The sequence below is a fragment of the Nicotiana tabacum genome, chromosome 16 (assembly GCF_000715075.1).
Source record: "Nicotiana tabacum cultivar K326 chromosome 16, ASM71507v2, whole genome shotgun sequence".
Taxonomy (NCBI): Eukaryota; Viridiplantae; Streptophyta; class Magnoliopsida; order Solanales; family Solanaceae; genus Nicotiana; species Nicotiana tabacum.
This window is the reverse complement of record NC_134095.1, coordinates 146,126,440-146,136,095: the sequence shown is the minus strand read 5'-3', so window position 1 is coordinate 146,136,095 and position 9,656 is coordinate 146,126,440.

Sequence of the window (9,656 nt, the reverse complement as noted above, 5' to 3'; positions counted from 1 at the left end):
GGCGTGCTTGCTTAGATCCTCGTCAGTGGGAATTACTTGAAATCTTCCTAGCTGGCGCAAAACCCGATGAGGAGCATATGGTTGGATGCTGCGAAGTCCCATCAAAAGAATATGACATTCCTCGGCTGCCATGTATATTACCTCAGTATCAGTCAACCACCCAAATGCTCATTCAATTTGGTCGGCTGTTGTTGACCTCAATCGTGTAAGCCATGCTTCGACACCTTCAGGGAATACGACGCCTGTCATTCGTTTCTCAAAACCGTTGATACAGTTTTTCTCGGTTAACCCGTGGTTCATGTATCCTACTCGGTGACAGAGGTGTTCTTGCATCCACAGCTGGAGTAACAGATTGCATCCATGGAAGAACTTGCCTCCTTATCGACATATAGTTAAAGCTCGGTAGATTTCGGACAAAATCAAAGGAACCACAGTACTGTCAGTTCTTTTGATTGCAACATCGGCCATCCCTACAAGGTCTATCTCTACTTTCTTATCTTTACGGGGACAGACCATGATTCCCAAGAATGCTGTTATGAATGCCAAAGTACGTCTCGCTTCCCACTTGTTTCTGTTCCCATCATGAATTAGTCCGAGGTTTGGTTCTTCAAAACCCTGAGGAGTACCATACCGTTGATATAAGAATTGGAGAGCACAACATCCTCTCGACAAATCATCATTTTGCACCTTCCGACTAATGCTTAGCAAATCCAAAAACGCGTACGGAGATACTGGTCTTGGTGAAAGTAAATACTGTCCTCTTAATTTTCCATTCAATCCCGCATATCCGGCGACTTCCTCTAGTGTAGGTGAAAGTTCAAAGTCAACACAATGGAATACATTGCGGGTTGGGTCCCAGAACGGTATTAGAGCTTCGAGGATATTTGTCCTTGGCTTGATATTCAGCAGATTGACAAAACCTCCCAATACTCTTCCCACTATCTCTTTACTATCGGCTTCCAGATCATTCCACCACATGTGGAGTTGTAGAGGGACCTCGCTAAAGACTAAGAACGATTCATTTCGATTTGTGCTCATCTTGCACATTTATTAAGGTAATTAAAGAAAGAAAACTTTTATTAGACACAAAACAGAACTATCTATATTCGATTTTTTTTTTCTGAATTTTGAAAATGAAGGACTCGGTTTTCAGATACTGCCTTTCAGCACTTCAGGGACAAAGACTGTAAGGCTATGTGGGTATACCGGTCAAAAATCACAAAAATGGCCGTTTGTGCCAATTCAGCCTTTCGGCGTCCCTTTCGGGAGTACTTGGTTATTAATGGCAAAACAGCCTGACTAGATTTATTTTCTGATGAGATTAGCATTTGACATATTTTGGTTATTTTAGCAAAAGGGGAAGTTGGACCCGATTAGGGCTGCCTACGTATCTCACATCCGGTGAGAATCAAACCGGCGTAGTTCGCCCAATTAAACAAACTATTTTGAAATACTTCAAGCAAAGTAAAATGAAAATAAACAAACTATTTTTTTCTTTTTTTTTATAAAAAAAACAACCTATTTTCGCTTCTGTTGGCAAATAAACTAAAACAAAAATCAAGACTCTTTTCCCATAACAGAACAAATTTTTTTTTTCATTTTCCATTTCTGCAGACCAGACAAACTAAAAATGATAGACTCTTTTTTTTAATAAAACAACTATATTAGAAATAAAATATTTTTCTCAAAATTTCGTCAGAGTTTCGACACTATTTGGACATTTGTTATTTTTTCAAAACAGAAGATTAACCCTATACACTGCAATTTTTCCTTTTTTTCAATATTCAAAACTGGTCATCATGCAAGTCCAAATCAAATAAATGCACAGCGTTGAGCAGGATGCCTCAGGATGGTCTTTTCTGTGTCAGGTTGCTATTCCTAGACGAACCAAACCCCTGTGTTGAGTCCCCTAAGTCAAAAATGCACATGATGCAGATAAGCGTTCCAACTAGGGATCCGGCATGAAGTTGAGTTATTCTAGGTTCAGAACCTGGGTGTTTGTTCTAGACCTGGCTTACCCGAGCGGATAGCTCGAGCCCAGGGGGGCAGTGTACCGGGAATACAGAAGCTTCACCGGCTTAGCAACTTGTCCGAACCTCATTCTAAATTGGGATTTGACACTATACAGAAAAGAAGTCGTACGAAGTACACCCTTCTTCATGATTCAAAAGTCTCAGAGAGGAGATGGGTTTCGGCACAGTTTATATACAGTTCACGTAATATCAAAGCGGTAAAAGGCAACCAATTAGCACATTGAGCCAACACATGTAACAAAAACAGATAAAACCAAATATAACAATTTATATAAGCTCGAATTTCTAACCCTGAACCAGTGGTTCTGGGTCAAAAAGTCCCCAGCAGAGTCGCCAGAGCTGTCACACCTCCTTTTTCCGCCCCCGCGAGGGGTAAAAAAGTTTTTCCAATTAAAGGACAATCGAAATGGGATTTGTTTACTTATTTCAGAGTCGCCACTTGGGAAATTTAGGGTGTCCCAAGTCACCAATTTAATCCCGAATCGAGGAAAAGAATGACTCTATATTACAGTCCGCGAACCAGAAATCCGGATAAGGAATTCTGTTAACCCGGGAGAAAGTGTTAGGCATTTCCGAGCTCCGTGGTTCTATCACGGTCTCTCAACTGTCATATTCGGCTTGTTTATCTAATTTTATACAATTATGCGCTCATGTGCAAGTTTTAACTCTTTACCGCTTTTATTATTATATTTTTAAAAGAATGTGAACATCGTTTAAAAACATGTCTTTGGATTGCGTCACATGAAATGCACCCGCAATCCGGAACACATTTTTATCAATGTTTTGGGATTTGGATTTGGGTTGCATGAAATGCACACCCGAATTTGAGAAGGTGGGATTATTAAACACGTGCCTAAAGAGCCTATCGCGTCCTTATTTCTGGGGACAGCCGTGAAGTTTGCTAAACGGCTCCTCCCGAAGTCTAAGTAATTAAATGTACATTTATTGAGGGCCTCGCAGTATGTACCTTTTATTTGGCGAGGCTCGTCTCATTTATTATTATTATTTATTTATTTTTAAAAAAGGATAATCCTAAAGCGGCTACGTTTTCTATTTCGTTTGTCTCTAGAATAAAAGAAGAAAATACCTAATTTATTTACATGCTTGAGAGTTATTATTAAAAGAAATTTCGAACCTAAATAGTTAACATCGAAGATAGATGGGAACATGGGGGCTAGCACAGTTTTGGGGCCCAGGTCCAACATACCGGGCGCAGAACTGGACCTGGGCCATTTCTATTTTTTACGTTCGACCTGCGGCTTACTTTTACATTTTTGGTATTCACAATAAGGCGGAAATGGAATCGACAACTACAAAACTCCTTTTATGACTCTAAATAAACAAACATGTTAATTAAAACAGTTTAAACTACTGATTAATTAGCCTAAAGCCTTTATACGTATTTGAAACATGCTTTGCACAGAAATGAACTGAAATCACAGAATGCTACCATTACATTATTGGTTCTTGTAGAATAACATGCAAGGCGTTCTATATACTATTACTGCTCGATACTCAATTGTACATAGCAAAGCTACTACATGCTTCTAACAAATGAAACTAATTATCCTTTTACACAACTTAAAATTTCAGAATATATGAAACCAAACGTTAAAATTTCAGTTCTTCATCTCATATTCATGCTTCAAATTTTCAGACCTACAACAACCATGATAAAGTTTGGTACCTGGTAGAAGAACAAAGATACAGTAGAAAAGAAGTCAGCAGTGATAGCAGCAGTGCAGCAGCAACACAAGCAGCACTCAGCAACCAAACAAACCCAGCAGACAGATTCAAGAACCAAAAACAAACCCCAGCAAGAAAATCCAATGATAACCAAACAAGGAAACCAGCGACAGGTTTGAACCAAAAAACAGAAAACCAGGAGTAGCCTAATGGAACAGTGCTCAGCGAGCAGAAAACTGGAGACTACCAAGCTAAAAATCCAACAATACCAGCATAAAACAGGCAGGGGCGAACAACAGTGATTTCTGATTTTTGTTAAACACTCAAAGGCAAAGACAAGTTGAAGCTCTTTTCTGTAAAGATTAACCTAGACTGAGGATCAAACAGCCTTAACACTCTTGTTCCTTTCTTTTTAAAATTCTGAAGTCTTAGTCTTCCACCCTTAATTTTCTGATTTCCTAACCTCTTAACCTCTCATCTCTAACCCTTTACTCTACCTCAAATGAGCCTATTTATAGGCAAAATACGAGCAAACCCCCAGGCTGCCTTGTTTCCCCCAGCCCTCAACTCTGCCCATACCCCTTTATTTCCCATTAACATGTGTTTTGTGCCCCAATGGTATGGGTAGCTGACAGTCTTTTAATTAACCCCATGCTATCAAGTTTTATTCCCCACTATTGTATTAGTTTAATCCTATTTCAGTACCCTATTGTCAGCTCACTTAAACTAATCATTTCTGCTCTTTTCACACCCCCAAACTACCTCTGTCAACCCTTGATTATTACTGTATTACCCTACTTCAGCAGCAGGAACTTTTGAACTTCTGAAAGTTCTAATTCAAGATGCCCTAAACTAAACTCTAGTTATTACATTGCAGCTACAAACCATTCACAGATAATGTCAAACAATCAGCTAAACGACAATGATTCGATCAGTCATAAGAAGCAATACGAATCAGAATATTTGCACATTCAGTCATATGAAACTAATCGATGACATTTATCTAATCGACTATACTAATCATAACATAGAACAATCAGTCGATTAAATGAACCACATGAACAGGGCATCAACTGCCTTCAACAACTTTGCACGACACAGGGGAACTATATGAATTATCGAATCGACGATATTAATCAAATTGAAATATGTATATCACTATACGTATTCAACCATAAACAGAATAACAATCGACCAAATAAAAGGTCTTACGAAGATGGAGAACAATTGAAAGAAAAATAACAGAAATAATAAACAAACTGACTAAACACGTTATCAAATTCAAACAACACTCAAACAAAAATAGAAAAAGAAAAAGGAAAACTCACTGGAAGCTCAACAACAAACGACCTAAGCCTGAACTGGATTTGCTCATTTGAAGTCGAACAGACTTTAATCGAGGTGTTCTCAACCGAGAACACTTCGATTAAGGTCTATTAGACCCCAACCCTCCGTTTAAACTAGCTGGATTCCAAAAGTTCTTGTGTTCTAGGGTTCGAACAGCTCGATTTGGGGCTTGAGGATTTGTGGGTAGATTCGGACCAAACCAAGCTTGGTTTGTTCACGAGTGAGGGCAGGGTAATTGTTGGTATGAATCCGGGGTGGGTTGGTGTATATCGGGGTTTTGCTCGAACCTTCAAATGAAGATTCGAGATGATGGGGACTGATTCGAACCCAACGGTTTGCAGATCCATGTTCAGGGTGGTTGGGTGCATCAAGGGTGTTACTTTGGTGGCCACCGGCATCGTTGCCGCCGGGCTCACGGTGAGAATGTATGGGGGCGGCTAGGGTTTGGAACGGGGGTTTGGGTTTGTGTTTGGGACGATGGAAGGGGGGGTGTTCGGATAAGGGCGTGGGGTAAAGGTTTAAGCTCATATACGTAGTGGGCGGTTAGATCCTGGCCGTTGGATGAAGTGAGATCGATGGCCAGGATCTTTCGCTTAATGGGGAACGACACCGTTTGGCATTGGTTGGGGGGTCGGTTTGAATCGGTTACTGGGTCGGGTTTGGAAATGGGTTGCTGAAAGGGATCTTGGACCGTTGGATTGGACTGGATGGAGGGCTCAGATCAAATGCCCTATGCGACGTCGTTTGGGTAAGTGAATGGCCTAATCTGGACCATTCATTTGAATCAATCAATGGCTCGGGATGGGGATGCTGATACGGCGTCGTTTGAGGGCGTGCCTGGGAAGCCTGGGTTTGGACTGGGTTGTGGTAATTGGTTTGGGCCTGATTTTTCATTTAAATTTTGGCCCAAATCCGGTATTTTCCTTCTTTATAATTAGACAAAAATTCCTAAAAACCAAAATTAAACACACAAATATTAATTAATACCTAACAACAATTATCACATGAATTAAAACATCTAATAAAGTTACCATGACAACAAATAGAATAACAATGCATATTTTGTGATTTTCGCTTTCAAAACCAAATTATGGTTAACTAATTCGTAAATGTACCATTTTCCCTAAATGCATGCAACATGTATTTTTTGTATTTTTTAACTATAGCAAGGCGAGCATTTAAAACAATTATAAAAAAATATTACACAAACCCTCAAAATTGTACCCGAAGGTAACCTGTTTTATTTCTTTTCCGATTTCTTTTGGAGTAGTTTCCGTGAAGCAAAAATCACGTGCTCACATATATATTAAAATGGGGTCGGGTTATAAAAATTAGAAAATTAACCCTCCGATGTCAAGTATGCGATCGCAGAATCCACCGCAAAATGGGTATGCGGGCCGCAGATTTGTCGCAGAACTCATTGCCCAGAACTGGGCTGTTCTGCTTCATTCTGCGACCATTCTGCGATCGCAGAATGGTTTTGCGGTCCGCAAAGTTAAATCTGCGATCGCAGATTTCACCGCAGAATCGCATTTTTCTAGCCTTTGGTAATTTGATCATAACTTTGTGTAGGAATGTCCAAATGACGAACGGTTTGAAGTGTTGGAAACTAGACTCGAAGAAATTTCATATGATAGGTTGTTCATAATATAAAACCTTATATATACTTAGATAGGCTCGTTCAAAGTGGTGTCTTGTGCGAACTCATTTGAAATCTTAGCCTATTATGAACTTTTCCAATTTTCCTTAGACTTAGGCCTTTCTTTGGACACCAAATTACTTACCATAAGACTTGTACACATATTTACCAAATCCAATTGATGTCCACCATATTAATAACACATAAAATAGTTTAATAAGCCTACATGGCACCACGAAATCCTAGGTTGCTTAGCGAAATATTTCGAGGCCTTACAATATAATGTCTTGTATGTACCCTCTTTCAGGTTCAATATATTATCTATACACAAATTGTGTAGACAAATTCATAAGTTTATTCTCTTTACCCTTTTTTCTTGTTTTCTGCTGCAGGGCCCTTCACTGAAGAGCCCTCTAGAGATTGGTAAAGAAAAAGGAGGTCTCTACATCCTCAAGTCAAGAGTTTCAGCTGTTGTCTCTAGGAGTTTACCTAAGTCTAGAAATACTTTTGTATCTAGACAAAAATCTAGTTCTGTTCCTTTTTTAAATTCTTGTTTTAGTCTTTCTGATTCCAATGTAAAGGAAAAGCTATGGCATTATAGGTTAGGCCATATGCCTTTAAGCAATATGAGAAATGTTGATTCAGTTTCAAAGTCTTCTTGTTCCAAATTTTCTACTCCATGTGTTATTTGTCCTATGGCAAGGCAATCTAAACTCCCTTTCCCTTCAAGTTCGATTTCAACAAAATCAGTATTTGAGTTGATTCATGTAGATACTTGGGGTCCCTATAATACCCCCACATATGATGGTTATAAGTACTTCCTCACTATTGTTGATGATTTCAGCAGAGGCACCTGGACTTATTTATTGAGCACCAAATCTAATGCATTCACAGTTTTTAAATCCTTCTTAAACATGGTAGAGAGACAGTTTCAAACCAAAGTCAAAATTATAAGGTCGGACAATGCTTTTGAATTGGGTAGTGGGCACCTTCAATCAGAGTACTTCCATTCACAAGGGATTATACATCAAACTTCATGTGTTTATACACCATAATAAAATGGAGTTGTAGAAAAAAGCATAGACATTTACTAGAAACATCCAGAGCTTTACTATACCAATCACATTTGCCTATCACATATTGGGGAGACTGTTTATTAACAGCCACTTACTTAACTAACAGGTTCCCTTCTAAGATATTGCATTTTCAAAACCCCTTATGAAGTTCTGTTCAAAACCAAGCCCAATTATACAAACCTTAAATGCTTTGGTTGCTTATGTTTTGTCTCTACTATATCACACAACAGACCAAAATTTGAGCCAAGAGCTTTACCTTGTGTTTTCCTAGGATATCCACATGGGAAGAAGGGATATAAGGTGCTTAATCTACAAACTCTTCAGACTTTAGTATCTAGGGATGTCATTTTTCATGAAGAGTTTTTCCCTTTTGCCTCTATCAACACTGGTTCTTCCCTTAATCCTTCTCTACCTCTTCCTAAAATTAACAATTCTACTCCTTTTTCTGATTTTTCACCCAACACTCCCTCCACTCCTGTAGTTCCCTCTGCACTTTCTACTGTCCCTTCCTCTACTAAGTTTCCTATTCATACCTCTCCTCCACACACTCCTTTGTCTACCAATTCTTCCCTAGTCCCCATTCCCCACCCACAGTCCACTTTTTCTTCGCTCTCTTCTCCCACTCCTGCTTCAGTACCTATTGTGGAAGACCTCATCAGAAAATCCACTAGACCTCATGTCACACCTATTTATCTGAAGGACTATGTTTGCAATGCTATTCCTCTCACAGATGTGTCTGATTCATGTTTCCTAGTTCCTGTCACTCCTACTTGTGTCTCTTTTGCTGGCTTAACCTCTTCTAACCAACATATGCTTAACTCTTTGTCTAATATCCAAGAACCTATCAGTTATGCACAGGCTGCTCATCACCCTGGATGGCAGGAAGCAATGGCCAAAGAAATTGAAGCTCTTGAGTTCAACAAAACCTGGGATGTGGTAGAATTACCCCAAGGTTGTAAGGCATTGCCATGTAAATGGGTATATAAGGTGAAACAACATTCAGATGGCAGCATAGAAAGGCTAAAAGCTAGATTGGTCATTAGGGGTGACATACAACAAGAAGAGATAGATTTCACTGATACATTTTCCCCGGTGGTTAAAATGACTACCATCAGGTGTATTTTGGCTACAGTAGTGAAGCGAGGTTGGGGTTTTTACCAATTAGATGTTGACAACGCCTTTTTACATGGAGATTTGAATGAGGAGGTTTATATGAAGTTTCCTGTTGGGGTTAGTCCTCCTACTCCTAATCATGTTTGCAAACTAAAGAAGTCACTTTATGGACTTCGCCAGGCATCAAGGCAATGGTATTCCAAGCTCACGGCTGCCCTCAATTTCAAAGGCTTCACTCACTCTCTAAATGATTATTCCCTGTTTTTCAAGAAGACAGACTCTTCTATTTCTATAGTTGCAGTCTATGTAGATGACATTTTGCTAACAAGAAATGATGATGCTGAATTAACTACGTTAAAAGAGTTTCTTCATCAAGAGTTCAGAATTAAAGATTTAGGTACCTTACATTTCTTTCTTGGTATAGAGGTCATCAGAGAAGCTCAGGGACTGATCCTTTGTCAAAGAAAATTCACCTTGGACCTTTTGCAGGAATTTGACTCCTCCTACCTGTCTCCTGTTTCCTGTCCCTTAGATCTTACTGTCAAGCTCCTTGCTAAAACAGGAGTTCCCCTTGCTGATCCAACTCTGTATCGCCATCTCCTGGGCAAACTCAATTATCTTACACATACTCGACCCGACCTCTCCTTCACCGTTCAACACCTAAGCCAGTACATGCAAGATCCTCGCCAACCACATCTTCAATCTGCCCTTCGTGTACTTCGCTATTTGTTGAAAGATCCAGGTCTCGGCCTTTTTATGTCA